This window comes from Schistocerca serialis, chromosome 8 (assembly GCF_023864345.2).
Source record: "Schistocerca serialis cubense isolate TAMUIC-IGC-003099 chromosome 8, iqSchSeri2.2, whole genome shotgun sequence".
In the NCBI taxonomy this organism is placed as follows: Eukaryota; Metazoa; Arthropoda; class Insecta; order Orthoptera; family Acrididae; genus Schistocerca; species Schistocerca serialis.
Genome location: NC_064645.1, coordinates 443935984 through 443951349, shown reverse-complemented (window position 1 = coordinate 443951349; position 15366 = coordinate 443935984).

Here is a 15366-nt window from a genome sequence, read left to right as displayed (position 1 = left end):
GACTCAAAGAAAGTTAATGGATGTTAAAGAGTTCATTAATGTTTTATAATATTAAAAGTTAATCTCTTACTCGAAAAGTTAACTTCGTTAATTAACTGTCTAGTGCCCAGCTGTGTTACCAGGTAATTATCGTTCTGTTAACGGCGTGGCCATTCTGCAAAGTGCATGTTGCGCCCTGCGGAAGAGCAGCCTCTGCGAACGAAGCCTCTCATTGTATTGCCGGCTTGAAATGGGGCAGAAAGCTGACTACTTACGTAATCATTGCGTTCGTGAGACCTACCAACAAACATTTAACTGCCTTACATAAATCCTTATATAGTAGCTCTTAATGATAGATAGCATTGGATATCGCACACAAAGGTTAGCGTTGAGATGTTCAACACTAAGAATTCCCGCCTCCCTCTCCTCCCTGCCCAAGCATTCAGCATATGTTTCCGTACGTGTGTCAATACGTCTGATTGGTCAGTTCGGATTTTTCTCCTCGCCAGTCAAATTATTTAACAGCCGCTGTGAAACGCCCTCTTTTCCCGTGCTGAATGACACACACAACAAGAATTCCCCTCTGAAGGCATTTTAGATTAAGCTTTAGTTGCATTCAGCTTCTCTGGTATCCGCAGGCCTTGTTGACATATCAATTTGTCAGTTGCTTCGGTAATCGCCTTTATTTTACAAATACCTGCAATCATGCTACAACACGGGCTGCGTGTTCATATGTCCCATTTCTTCACGGCCTCAGCTACACTACAAAAAGACGGACAGACCTCAGCAATCTGGAATGTTTCTTTCGTCAGGCAACCTGTACCCTTCGGTGCATCACTCTAAAGCATGGGTTAAGAAAGTATAGAAATGCAGTCTCGTTTTTAATGATTATTATTAATCTTCCACACAGCTCTTAACAATCATTTTGTTAGTCAACACCTGTTGATAGGAGCTTCTTTTAACATACGATGCGCCGGCCGGAGTGGCTGAGCGGTTCTAGGCGCTACAGTCTGGAACCGCGCGATCGCTACGGTCGCAGGTTCGAATTTTGCCTCGGGCATAGATGTGTGTGATGTCTTTAGGTTAGTTAGGTTTAAGTAGTCCTAAGTTCTAGGGGACTAAAGACCTCAGCAGTTAAGTCCCATAGTGCTTAGAGTCATTTGAACCATTTTTCAACATACGATGCAGTGTCCAAGAGAAAGCAGTTCAACCTTCACGCTAAAACGATCGCTTACGAAGCACATCTCAGGTTGTGTCTGAAAACGCGTCCTTGGCGTGCCTAAGCCGGACCGTTTACATTCGCTGACCACCTCTCAGTCTGTTCCACACGTCACTGACAGTTAAGGGCCCTTTACAAGGCTCAGGTTTGTCTAAGAAGATCTGTTTGCAATAAATGTCTGCACATCCCGCCTGCAGTATTCGGTTCGCATTTACACATAGCAACCACAGTGCAGCTTTCGCGCAGTCCTGAATCAGTAGTCCGAAAATGCAGAGTATTTTCTGGCCATGGAGAAATTAGCTATATTTGCTTATAAGACAATTATTTTGCCTAATGCTATTATTTCTGAAGCTATAGGAAAAAAAATTCAGTACGGAGGTGATGGAAAAAATTACTTGTGGCAGTTTGAGGAATGTGCTGATCTTTGCATATTAGGAGAACTGCTTATTTCAACTTTCTGCACTCGTCCAGTTAGGTACGAATTGAACCATTTGAGCACTGCCACACTCATGCACAATATTTGAGCTTGTCTAGCAGAATTTCATGATTTGCACTATCAAAAGCCTTTGAGAGATCACAAAAAATCACAATGGGTGGTGTTCAGTTATTCAGATCAAATTTGATTGGTGAAGGCATATATGGCATTTTCTGTTGAAAAACCTTTCTGGAAACCAAACTGACATTTTGTTAGTACTTCATTTTTACAGATATGTGAAGCTACTCTTGAATACATTACTTTCTCAAAAATTTTGGATAAAGCTGTTAGAAGGGAGATTGGACGGTAATTGTTGACATCAGATCTATCCCCCTTTTTATGCAAAGGTATAACAACAGCATATTTCAGTCTATCAGGGAAAATGCCCTGTTCTAGAGAGCTATTACACAGGTGGCTGAGAATCTTACTTATCTGTTGAGAACAGGCTTTTAGTATTTTGCTGGAAATGCCATCAATTCCATGTGAGTTTTTGCTTTTAAGCAAGTTTATTATTTTCCTAATTTCAGAGGGAGAAGTGGGTGAGATTTCAATTGTATCAAATTGCATAGGTATGGCCTCTTCCATTAACAGCCTAGCATCTTCTAATGAACACCTGGATCCTACTATATCCACAACATTTAGAAAACGATTATTAACAATATTTTCAACTTCTGACTTTTTTTTCATAAAGTTTTCATTCAATTTGATGGTAATACTGTCTTCCTGTGCTCTTGGTTGACCTGTTTCTCTTTTAATAATATTCCAAATTGTTTTAATTTTATTATCAGAGTTGCTGATTTCAGACATGATACACATACTTCTGGATTTTTTAATAACTTTCCTTAATATAACACAGTAGTTTTTATAATGTTTGATAGTTTCTGGGTCACTACTCTTTCTTGCTGTCAGATACTTCCCTTTTCCGGTTATAAGATATTTTTATACCCTTAGTAAGCCATGGTTTGTTACAAGGTTTCTTATGAGTATATTTAACTATTTTCTTGGGGAAGCAGTCTTCAAATGCATTTACAAAAATGTCATGAAATAAATTATATTTTAAATTGGCATCAGGTTCACGGTACACCTCATCCCAGTCTAACTGCTGTAGGCTTTCCCTGAAATTTGCAATTGTTAAATCGTTGACTGAACGTACTATTTTGGAGGACTGTTTAGTATTGCTGAATGGAACTATGTCATATATTGTAACTAGCTGTGCGCCATGATCAGAAAGACCATTCTCAACAGGCTGAGCATTTATCTGGTTAAACTTATCTTGGTCTATAAAGAAGTTATCTATCAGTGAGCTGCTATCCTTTACCACCCGAGTAGGAAAATCAATAACGGGTGTCAAATTGAAAGAACCGAGAAATACTTCAAGGTCATTTTTCCTATTACCCTCTTTCAGAGAATCTACATTGAAGTCCACACAAATAATAATTTGCTTCCCCCTGTCTGACAGATAGCACAACAAGGAGTCCAAATTTTTCAGAAATAGATGAAAATTTCCTGATGGGGACCTACATACAGTTACAATTATAAATGTGCCTTTATTTAATTTAAGCTCACAGGCACATGCTTCTATATGTTTCTCTACACAAAACTTTTTTATTTCTATACTTTTTGCACAATGATAACTTTTGACATATATGGCAACTCCTCCTTTCTCCATATTTTCTCTCATTACATGTGCAGAGAGCTTATATCCATTTACATTTACCTTATCCATATCAGTAAAAATGTGATGCTCAGACAGGCATAGTATATCTGTTTCATCCTCAACTTCTAAATCTTCTAAACAAACCAGAAGCTACTCTACTTTATTCTTTAAACTTCCAATATTTTGATGAAATATACTTACATTATTTTTAATTATACTTTTATGAGAACCTTTCCTTATTCTAACATTTGCAGTACTCTCCTGTCTGAGTTGCTCATTGTGCTTAGGTTTAGTTCCTATACCAGTGGTCACATGGTGTTCAGAGAGGCAGATTATGTCAACTGGGTTGGGTGACTTTAATTCATCAATGCAATTACCTAGGACTGAGATACAACTTGGTGGAGATAAAATTTCTGGTGATTGGTGAAAATTTATAATTGACAGCTGTGATTGGTGATCCAATGTGCTAGAATTGTGCTGTTTAATTTCTTTTCTAAACTGAAGATTTGTTTCAATCCTTACCTCTCGTAGAACTTGACATCATTCTGTCTTACCTATCCTACAAAAGGTGCTGCTCCAACACCTGTAACCACTGGTATTTTACCCCCCTTAAATTTCCTGCTATTACCCCAGCCAGTTTCCCCTTCCCTTTCCTGTTGAGATGTAGGCCGTGCCTGGTACAGTCCCACATACTGAGAGAATCAACAGGAACCACACCAATATGAGCCCCTGCACCCGACCCAAGCATCTGTTCCAACTCCAAAGTAACTCTCCCAACAGAAGAGTTCAAATGAGGCCAGTCATGGCGTCTCAGGACAGATACAAATTCAACATTGGTGTGTCTCGATGCCGACGCAATCTTTACAAGGTCACACTCTATACTGTATCCAGGATCTCTGTCGATGCTATTCCCTGGCCCTCCCACAATAACCACGGTGTCTTCCCTGGTAAATCCTTTACAGAGGAACCTAAATCCTCTGTCACCTGATCCAGACTAGCACTTGGTTTGAAAAAATTTGTGACCTGGTATTCTGGTCCTAATTCCTCCTGCAGAAGTTGGCCTACACCTCTGGAATGAGAAATGCCTAACAACAAAACTTTCTTCCTTTTCGATGACTTTCCTACATTCTTTTTCAATTTCCTATTGAAAGTTTGTTGTGTCCTGTCTACACCTACCTCTGCTTGAGGCTCATCAGTTTCTAACTGAAGCAACAGGTCAAACTTATTTTTGACATTCACCACAGAACTGTCAGACTTAGTTTTAGGCCTGTTCCTTCTTTTACCTGTTGCCACTTCCCACCTCTCTTTGCCCTTCTCCCTCCTTAACCTGTCCAGATCTTCCCTAGCCTGATCTAACTCAGCCTGAAGGGCAGCAATTTTCCCCTCCTGTTCCACTATCTTCCTATCTCTGCTGCAAATCCTACATAATCACTGATGAGCCTGATCCACTTCCCCGACACCCACGCCACTGCAGTCCCCCCAGTGAAAAAAACTACTGCATCCATCACACCAAACCCCGGAACTAACAATTCTACAGCAAGTCAGGCACTTCTCAGTCATGGCAAAAATAAAACCTTAGCTAGAATAAATCAATTAAATTACCGAAAATCAAAAAAAGACGTTACAAGAATTAAGCCTATTCACAAATGTATATAAGCAAGTTTCTAATTTAAAATTCCGCTGTTTTTCTGAGATCTGTAATAAAACAATGAAGGTATACGCTATTTATTATATATTTCACTCGATGGAATGAAAAAAAGGACAATTAAACGAGATACTTTAAGTTTGATTCTCCAAAAACGTTACGAGAATTAGCCCTATAAACAAATGTATATAAGCAAGTTTCTGATATAAAGTTACGCTGTTTTTCTGAAATCTGTTTTAAAAGAATGAAGTTATACGTTATTTACGGTAGTTTGCTTATTTGCTACAGAGAAACTAGTTAAATTACCGTGAAACAAGAAACAAACACGTTTACAAAATTTAAGCCTAAGCGCGACTTCGCGAAGTTACGATCTTTTCGTGTTTTCCGAAAAAATACGCAAAGAAAAGTCAAACCTTCAACGGCAAGACTAAACGATATACTAATGTACGTATTTAATTTGTTATCGGCGTTAAACTAAATTATATTCCTGTCTAAATCACTTAACTTTCTGGAAACAGTTTCTAGCGTCACTTACTCGGCGGCCATCTTGGATCTCCATAGTGCTCAGAGCCATTTGAACCACCTAAATCACTAATGTAGTACTGGAGGGAAGAGTGTGTGTGAGGGGGGGGGGGACAGGGGTAAAAATTGGAGAGGGAGACCAAGAGGTGAATAAAGTAAGAACATTCAGAAGGATGTAGGGGGCACTATTAGTCAGAGATGAAGAGCCTAGCACGGCTAGGGTGGCATGGAGAGCTGCATGAAACCAGTGGTCATATTGACGGCCACAAAAACAGCACCACTTCGATTTTGTATTATGTATATTATAATGTTATCATAGTTATAAGAATTTGTTCTTGTTATAGCTCTTAAAAGAACTGCAAGACACATGTAGGCTAGGTCCCAATTTTTCACACATACGTTTTTCAAAGGCTATATTTTTCGGAATGGAAATTTCTCCAGCCCCATGCTAAAGCATGTACTGCCCACTAATCTAAAATTATTATTATTAAAATCGAACACATCTGTGGCACGTCAAAAGTAGGCTGATGAAAAGCTGTATTTCGTATCAAAGAGGTGGGAGGGCGTGGGAGAGGGGGGCGGGGGAGAGAAAAAAAGGCAGAGACAAAGTACGACTCACCCCAGACCCGAACCGTTGATGCCTCGCAGTGAACTATACACCGTTGCGGCACCCAATGGCATAATACGGCATAAGGCCGGAAGTCGATACGATTTTAAATTTACACTTTCTGCGAGTGGGAGAGTCGTAGCTACTGTCCCCATATTATAAGGGGTCGATCAAAAATTACCGTTCGAGGGCGTTGCTGCGCCGTATATGCAAAGTAGCGCGGTTCCGAAGTGGGTACATAAGCACCGACATGTAGGAAAGGGATTAGTGCGGCACTCGTGTCTCTCCGACGGGCGTGCAGTAAATGCCGGCACGTGAACTATGGCGACGCTATTACCAAATGCGCCAAAATAGGACCAACGTGCTTTTACTCATTTCTAAACTGTCGAAAGACAAATGCCCGTAGATATTGTAAAGTTTCTAGCTTATTTTTAGTATTCAAGAAAAGTGATTTAAGCTCTATTTTTATTCGATGTGTCGTATTTCAAATCCGTAGAACGGGTATTTCTTCGAACTGAGGTTTTCGGTAGGCGATATGTTACACCAAAGAACACACAAAACACAACGAGCATAAGCAATGCGGTATTTGGTTGCTACTAGCATTGTCGTTGCTGTAGCGTTCTAAGAGAAGCTAGCGAGTACGTCTGATGTCGGTTATGTTACTGAGTTGTCTGAAACAGCTTGTAGACAGCAGAGATAAAGATAAAGAGGAAGGTAACGTTGTTGTTGCACTGCTTGTTTGCGAGTAGTTGTTGAGTGTTTGAAATACGGAAAGTTTTTCATGGATTTTTTTTATCTTTATTGGTTTTGGTTAGCTAATTTCATTGTTCTGAGGTACCTAATGGAAGTTATTACACTCATGCTCATAAATTAAAGATAACTGCAGAAACTGTTGCCACACAACGTGGCACTACACAAAACTGGCGCTAACAGCATAGGCACATGGGGAACACACACGACACAGATCTGTAAGTCCTAGGTATTGGTGGTAAGTTGAGAAAACAGTCCCGAAACACATGTGCTACAAAACGCCACTGTTTCCTGCGCATGTACCCCGACATCAATATGGGATATGATAACCATGCACATGTACACAAGCCGCCCAATAGGTTGGCATACTCTGGATCAGGTGCTCGAGCAGCTGCTGGGGTATAGCCTCCCATTCTTGCACCAGTGCCTGTCGGAGCTCCCGAAGAGTCCTATGGGTTTGAAGACGTGCAGTGATACGGCGACGGAGAGCATCCCAGACGTGCTCGATGGAGTTTAGGTCTGGAGAACAGGCAGGCCACTCCATTCGCCTGATATCTTCTGCTTCAAGGTACTCCTCCACGATGGCAGCTCGGTGGGGCCGTGCGTTATCATCCATCAGGAGGAAGGTGGGACCCACTGCACCCCTGTATAGGAGGACATACTGGTGCAAAATGACGTCCCGATGCACCTGACCTGTTACAGTTCCTCTGACATCAATCATAATCCCACGCCACACCAACAAACCACGACCTCCATACAGCTCCCTTTCAAGGACATTAAGGGGCATTAAGGGGTTGGTATCTGGTTGCTGGTTCACTCCAGACGAAAACCCGGCGAGAACCACTGTTCATACTATACCTGGACTCATCCAAGAACATAACGTGGGCCACTGTTCCAATGACCATGTACTGTGTTCTTGACACCAGGCTTTACGGGCTCTCCTGTGACCAGAGGTCAGTGGAATGCACCTTGCAGGTCTCTGGGCAAATAAACTATGTCTGTTCAGTCGTCTGTAGACTGTATGTCCAGAGACAACTGTTCCAGTGGCTGCGATAAGGTCCCGAGAAAGGCTACCTGCAGTACTCCGGGGCCGTCTGCGGGCACTAATGGTGAGATATCGGTCTTCTTGTGGTGTTATACGCTGTGGACTTCCCGTATTGTAGCGCCTGGACACGTTTCCTGTCTGCTGGAATCGTTATCATAATCGTGAGATCACACTTTGTGGCGCACGGAGGGCCCGTGCTACAACCTGCTCTGTTTGACTAGCCTCCAGTATTCCTAGTATTCTACCTCTCATAACGTCATCAATATGTGCCATTTTCAACACACAGTCACTATTAGCACGTCTGGAAACGTCTGCACGCTTACTCGCTGCACCGTACTATGACATGCATCAACACACCTCTGCGTATGTGAACTGTTGCCAGCGCCACCGTGCGACGACCGCGGGTCAAATGCACCGCATGGTCATACCCCGAGGTGATTTAAACCAGCAAACCGCCCCCCAGACCGTTTTTTCACCATGTATCAATATTATCCTTAATTTATGAGCATGAGTATAGTTCACATGACTTCCACTGAGAGGTTTTAGGATCTACCACTCCTTTACCAATTTTAAAACTAATTTCATGGCAGAGTAACATTTACTATAAAAAGTAGGCCTATTTTTTGCAAAACTCATTGTAAATTCGAGAAATGAATTTAAATTTTCAATGAGTTTAATGTTTCTCGCCGTACTGCATTTTGCGGAACACAGAGTGGGAAGCATGATCTGCTTAGCATTGCTCGCATAGCTGCATGTCCTGTCCTTGCATTGCACTGCGCCAGGTTTTCTTTTATTTTAGTTGGCTTGCTGCTGAGCTGTATTTTTTATGTTCACCACTTCGTGCAGTACTAAGTTTCCGTTGCCACAAGTAAGCCATGAAAAATTATTAGGGCCAGTTACGTTACGGTCAAGATAATAAGATAATTTATAGTTTGGCATTGAATTTCAAAGTTATCAGGCTCAGATTAAGTAAAGAATGTTCGTCAGATTCCATTTCATATGCAGACAGCGATTTCCACAGTCCAATGTTACATCTGCCTGAGTATTGTTCAGTGTTTCGAATTTTATTTAGACTGTGTACGTAAATTCACAGGGGATTTTTAGAAAAACGTTTTGATTATTTTTTCTTTCTAAATTGAATACATAATTTTATGTAGCAATTTTATTCTGTCAGTCTCGTATGCTGGAACAGCAAATCTTGTAGTGTGAAGTCATGGATTGTAGCACTGCTCGCGGTACTGCACAATACAGAATTTCGGAGCAGCTTTTTTATTACAGTTTTACGTTTTGGTAGAAGTTACCTGAAATACAATTCCACAGTTTCAGATTATTTTGTCGATTCATATTTATCAGATAGCGTTTCCGTAATTACACCACTTGTATTGTTTGTACCGTTTCTACTGGGTGGACTTGGGTTTAAAAAAATGTAAACTAAATATTACGATAAATTTTATAAATAATCGACAAGTACGTCAAGAAGAAGAGATAGAACTACAATGGACATGTTATTCCATGGACTCTTGCGCTCCTATGCATGAACTATCTTTCCTTTGTCATTCGCTTATCTTATCTGCTTGGATTCGGACCTAAGAGGACGTACTTGTGTAAAGCTCATCTTGCTGTACCAGCTGATAATGTAAGTTGTACTTAAAACCCGAAAAATATAATGGTTATTTTGTCAACATTATTTTGTGTATGTGGCCAATCTGTTGTGAGTCTGATACCTAGACTGCCTTAAGTAGATATGGGCCTTAACAAAGAATTTTCTTGTTAGGCACCATCTTAGAAAAATCTTTAACATTTTTCTTTTAGTTCATCTACGAGACGTGCCGTCGGTTAGGACAATTAACTTTATTTCAGATCCCACGAGACCGGAGGCAGCTACTAATAATTTAACAATTTTATTTACAGATTTTCTTTATATAACGAGATAACATCCCAGGCAGAAAAGGTCTGGTCACAGGATTCCAGTTCCATTATAGGATTTCATCTGTAGATGCTACTCTTGTTATTTTGTATTGGGGAATCGAGACGAAACCACGATAAGTTACGTATTACAGTAGTGTTCATCGAACAGACGTGGCAAATATTCTCTGGTACATTAAGCACACGACTTCTCACGAACCTGGAATAATATCCATAGTGCTGGTAAATAGGAAGAGGACAATTAATTATCCACGATTACGTAACTACCCTGAGAACTGAGCTAGTTACGGAGTGTTTAAACACGTCGGGCTAAATTATACAACATACGCTCCTGGAAATGGAAAAAAGAACACATTGACACCGGTGTGTCAGACCCACCATACTTGCTCCGGACACTGCGAGAGGGCTGTACAAGCAATGATCACACGCACGGCACAGCGGACACACCAGGAACCGCGGTGTTGGCCGTCGAATGGCGCTAGCTGCGCAGCATTTGTGCACCGCCGCCGTCAGTGTCAGCCAGTTTGCCGTGGCATACGGAGCTCCATCGCAGTCTTTAACACTGGTAGCATGCCGCGACAGCGTGGACGTGAACCGTATGTGCAGTTGACGGACTTTGAGCGAGGGCGTAAAGTGGGCATGCGGGAGGCCGGGTGGACGTACCGCCGAATTGCTCGACACGTGGGGCGTGACGTCTCCACAGTACATCGATGTTGTCGCCAGTGGTCGGCGGAAGGTGCACGTGCCCGTCGACCTGGGACCGGACCGCAGCGACGCACGGATGCACGCCAAGACCGTAGGATCCTACGCAGTGCCGTAGGGGACCGCACCGCCACTTCCCAGCAAATTAGGGACACTGTTGCTCCTGGGGTATCGGCGAGGACCATTCGCAACCGTCTCCATGAAGCTGGGCTACGGTCCCGCACACCGTTAGGCCGTCTTCCGCTCACGCCCCAACATCGTGCAGCATGCCTCCAGTGGTGTCGCGACAGGCGTGAATGGAGGGACGAATGGAGACGTGTCGTCTTCAGCGATGAGAGTCGCTTCTGCCTTGGTGCCAATGATGGTCGTATGCGTGTTTGGCGCCGTGCAGGTGAGCGCCACAATCAGGACTGCATACGACCGAGGCACACAGGGCCAACACCCGGCATCATGGTGTGGGGAGCGATCTCCTACACTGGCAGTACACCACTGGTGATCGTCGAGGGGACACTGAATAGTGCACGGTACATCCAAACCGTCATCGAACCCATCGTTCTACCATTCCTAGACCGGCAAGGGAACTTGCTGTTCCAACAGGACAATGCACGTCCGCATGTATCCCGTGCCACCCAACGTGCTCTAGAAGGTGTAAGTCAACTACCCTGGCCAGCAAAATCTCCGGATCTGTCCCCCATTGAGCATGTTTGGAACTGGATGAAGCGTCGTCTCACGCGGTCTGCACGTCCAGCACGAACGCTGGTCCAACTGAGGCGCCAGGTGGAAATGGCATGGCAAGCCGTTCCACAGGACTACATCCAGCATCTCTACGATCGTCTCCATGGGAGAATAGCAGCCTGCATTGCTGCGAAAGGTGGATATACACTGTACTAGTGCCGACATTGTGCATGCTCTGTTGCCTGTGTCTATGTGCCTGTGGTTCTGTCAGTGTGATCATGTGATGTATCTGACCCCAGGAATGTGTCAATAAAGTTTCCCCTTCCTGGGACAATGAATTCACGGTGTTCTTATTTCAATTTCCAGGAGTGTATTACACTGTTAATAGTATTCCTACATTAGTTATTTCTCTTTTATGCTGAGCCATTGCATTAATGGGTGTTTCTTTTTTTTATATATAAGTCACTGCTCATATTTTCTTTCATTACATTACACTAATAGTCACAAATAAATAAATTTTTTATTTCATTACATTACATGTTCAAGACAACAATACACATACACAAACTTAAACACAGGATACCAGTCCAGCCGTGGTATAGTGCAGAACAAATAAACGTTTTTGTTCAGAAAAGTTTAAAACACCATTGGTGAATGTAGAATGTGTGTGGTGCAGCACACCTGTCGAAAGCCACCATTGTCGAATACTGTGCCAAGTTCCTCCCTGGTCGCAATTCGACACAAGACGCTGGCCGACCTGCGAGTTACGCAGAAGTTACGCCAACTCCTGGTGGGAGACACTCGAGCACCTGCCCCATAGTCCTGTTCTCCTCCCATGCAGTTATCAGGCCTTCGGTCCCTTAAAAAAGGTCTACAAGGGTCGACCATTCCTGTCGGTCAAGAATGTTAACACTCCTTCACGCAACAGGACACGGTGTTTAACCGAACGATTATCTTCAAGCTCGTTTGTCGGTGGGACAATTGCCTTGGTACTGCTTCCCGTATTCCCCTTAACTATAGGCACAGTGTTGGAAACATGGTAGGCATTTGAATACGAAGGTATCTGGCTCGCTACAGCCTGCCACCTTCATCTACAACTTCCATTTACCTGTACATACAAAAAAAAAAATTCTACCATTTCGCTAATTGCATGAAACAGTTGACTGTAAACTTCAACCTGAACCACGTTGTTGTTGTTGTTGTTGTGGTCTTCAGTCCTGAGACTGGTTTGATGCAGCTCTCCATGCTACTCTATCTTGTGCAAGCTTTTTCATCTCCCAGTACCTACTGCAACCTACATCCTTCTGAATCTGCTTAGTGTATTCATCTCTTGGTCTCCCTCTACGATTTTTACCCTCCACGCTGCCCTCCAATACTAAATTGGTGATCCCTTGATGCCTCAGAACATGTCCTACCAACCGATCCCTTCTTCTGGTCAAGTTGTGCCACAAACTTCTCTCCTCCCCAATCCTATTCAATACTTCCTCATTAGTTATGTGATCTACCCATCTAATCTTCAGCATCCTTCTGTAGCACCACATTTCGAAAGCTTCTATTCTCTTCTTGTCCAAACTATTTATCGTCCATGTTTCACTTCCATACATGGCTACACACCATACAAATACTTCCAGAAATGACTTCCTGACACTTAAATCTATACTTGATGTTAACACATTTCTCTTCTTCAGAAACGCTTTCCTTGCCATTGCCAGTCTACATTTTATATCCTCTATACTTCGACCATCATCAGTTATTTTGCTCCCCAAATAGCAAAACTTCCTTACTACTTTAAGTGTCTCATTTCCTAATCTAATGCCCTCAGCATCACCCAACTTAATTCGACTACATTCCATTATCCTTGTTTTGCTTTTGCTGATGTTCATCTTATATCTTCCTTTCAAGACATTGTCCATTCCATTCAACTGCTCTTCCAAGTCCTTTGCTGTTTCTGACAGAATTACAATGTCATCGGCGAACCTCAAGGTTTTTATTTCTTCTCCATGAATTTTAATACCTACTCCGAATTTTTCTTTTGTTGACTTTACTGCTTGCTCAATATACAGATTGAACATCATCGGGGAGAGGCTACAACCCTGTCTTACTCCCTTCCCAACCACTGCTTCCCTTTCATGTCCCTCGACTCTTATAACTGCCATCTTGTTTCTGTACAAATTGTAAATAGCCTTTCGCCCCCTGTATTTTACCCCTGCCACCTTTAGAATTTGAAAGAGAGTACTCCAGACAACATTGTCAAAAGCTTTCTCTAAGTCTACAAATGCTAGAAACGTAGGTTTGCCTTTCCTTAATCTTTCTTCTAAGATAAGTCGTAAGGTCAGTATTGCCTCACGTGTTCCAGTGTTTCTACGGAATCCAAACTGATCTTCCCCGAGGTTGGCTTCTACTAGATTTTCCATTCGTCTGTAAAGAATTCGTGTTAGTATTTTGCAGCTGTGACTTATTAAACTGATAGTTCGGTAATTTTCACATCTGTCAGCGCCTGCTTTCTTTGGGATTGGAATTATTATATTCTTCTTCAAGTCTGAGGGTATTTCGCCTGTTTCATACATCTTGCTTACCAGATGGTAGAGTTTTGTCAGGACTGGCTCTCCCAAGGCCGTCAGTAGTTCCAATGGAATGTTGTCTACTCCGGGGGCCTTGTTTCGACTCAGGTCTTTCAGTGCTCTGTCAACCTCTTCATGCAGTATCATATCTCCCATTTCATCTTCATCTACATCCTCTTCCATTTCCATAATATTGTCCTCAAGTACATCGCCCATGTATAGACCCTCTATATACTCCTTCCACCTTTCTGCTTTCCCTTCTTTGCTTAGAACTGGGTTTCCATCTGAGCTCTTGATATTCATACAAGTCGTTCTCTTATCTCCAAAGGTCTCTTTAATTTTCCTGTAGGCAGTATCTGTCTTATCCCTTGTGAGATAGGCCTCTACATCCTTACATTTGTCCTCTAGCCATCCCTGCTTAGCCATTTTGCACTTCCTGTCGATCTCATTTTTGAGACGTTTGTATTCCTTTTTGCCTGCTTCATTTACTGCATTTTTATATTTTCTCCTTTCATCAATTAAATTCAATATTTCTTCTGTTACCCAAGGATTTCTACTAGCCCTCGTCTTTTTACCTACTTTTTCCTCTGCTGCCTTCGCTACTTCATCCCTCAAAGCTACCCATTCTTCTTCTACTGTATTTCTTTTCCCCATTCCTGTCAATTGTTCCCTTATGCTCTCCCTGAAACTCTGTACAACCTCTGGTTCTTTCAGTTTATCCAGGTCCCATCTCCTTAAATTCCCACCTTTTTGCAGTTTCTTCAGTTTTAATCTACAGGTCATAACCAATAGATTGTGGTCAGAGTCCACATCTGCCCCTGGAAATGTCTTACAATTTAAAACCTGGTTCCTAAATCTCTGTCTTACCATTATATAATCTATCTGATACCTTTTAGTATCTCCAGGGTTCTTCCATGTATACAACCTTCTTTCATGATTCTTAAACCAAGTGTTAGCTATAATTATGTTGTGCTCTGTGCAAAATTCTACCAGGCGGCTTCCTCTATCATTTCTTAGCCCCAATCCATATTCACCTACTATGTTTCCTTCTCTTCCTTTTCCTACACTCGAATTCCAGTCACCCATGACTATTAAATTTTCGTCTCCCTTTACAATCTGAATAATTTATCTTATTTCATCATACATTTCTTCAATTTCTTCGTCATCTGCAGTTGGCATATAAACTTGTACTACTGTAGTAGGTGTGGGCTTCATATCTATCTTGGCCACAATAATGCGTTCACTATGCTGTTTGTAGTAGCTTACCCGCATTCCTATTTTCCTATTCATTATTAAACCTACTCCTGCTTTACCCCTATTTGATTTTGTGTTTATAACCCTGTAGTCACCTGACCAGAAGTCTTGTTCCTCCTGCCACCGAACTTCACTAATTCCCACTATATTTAACTTCAACCCGTCCATTTCCCTTTTTAAATTTTCTAACCTACCTGCCCGATTAAGGGATCTGACATTCCACGCTCCGATCCGTAGAACGCCAGTTTTCTTTCTCCTGATAACGACATCCTCTTGAGTAGTTCCCGCCCGGAGATCCGAATGGGGGACTATTTTACCTCCGGAATATTTTACCCAAGAGGACGCCATC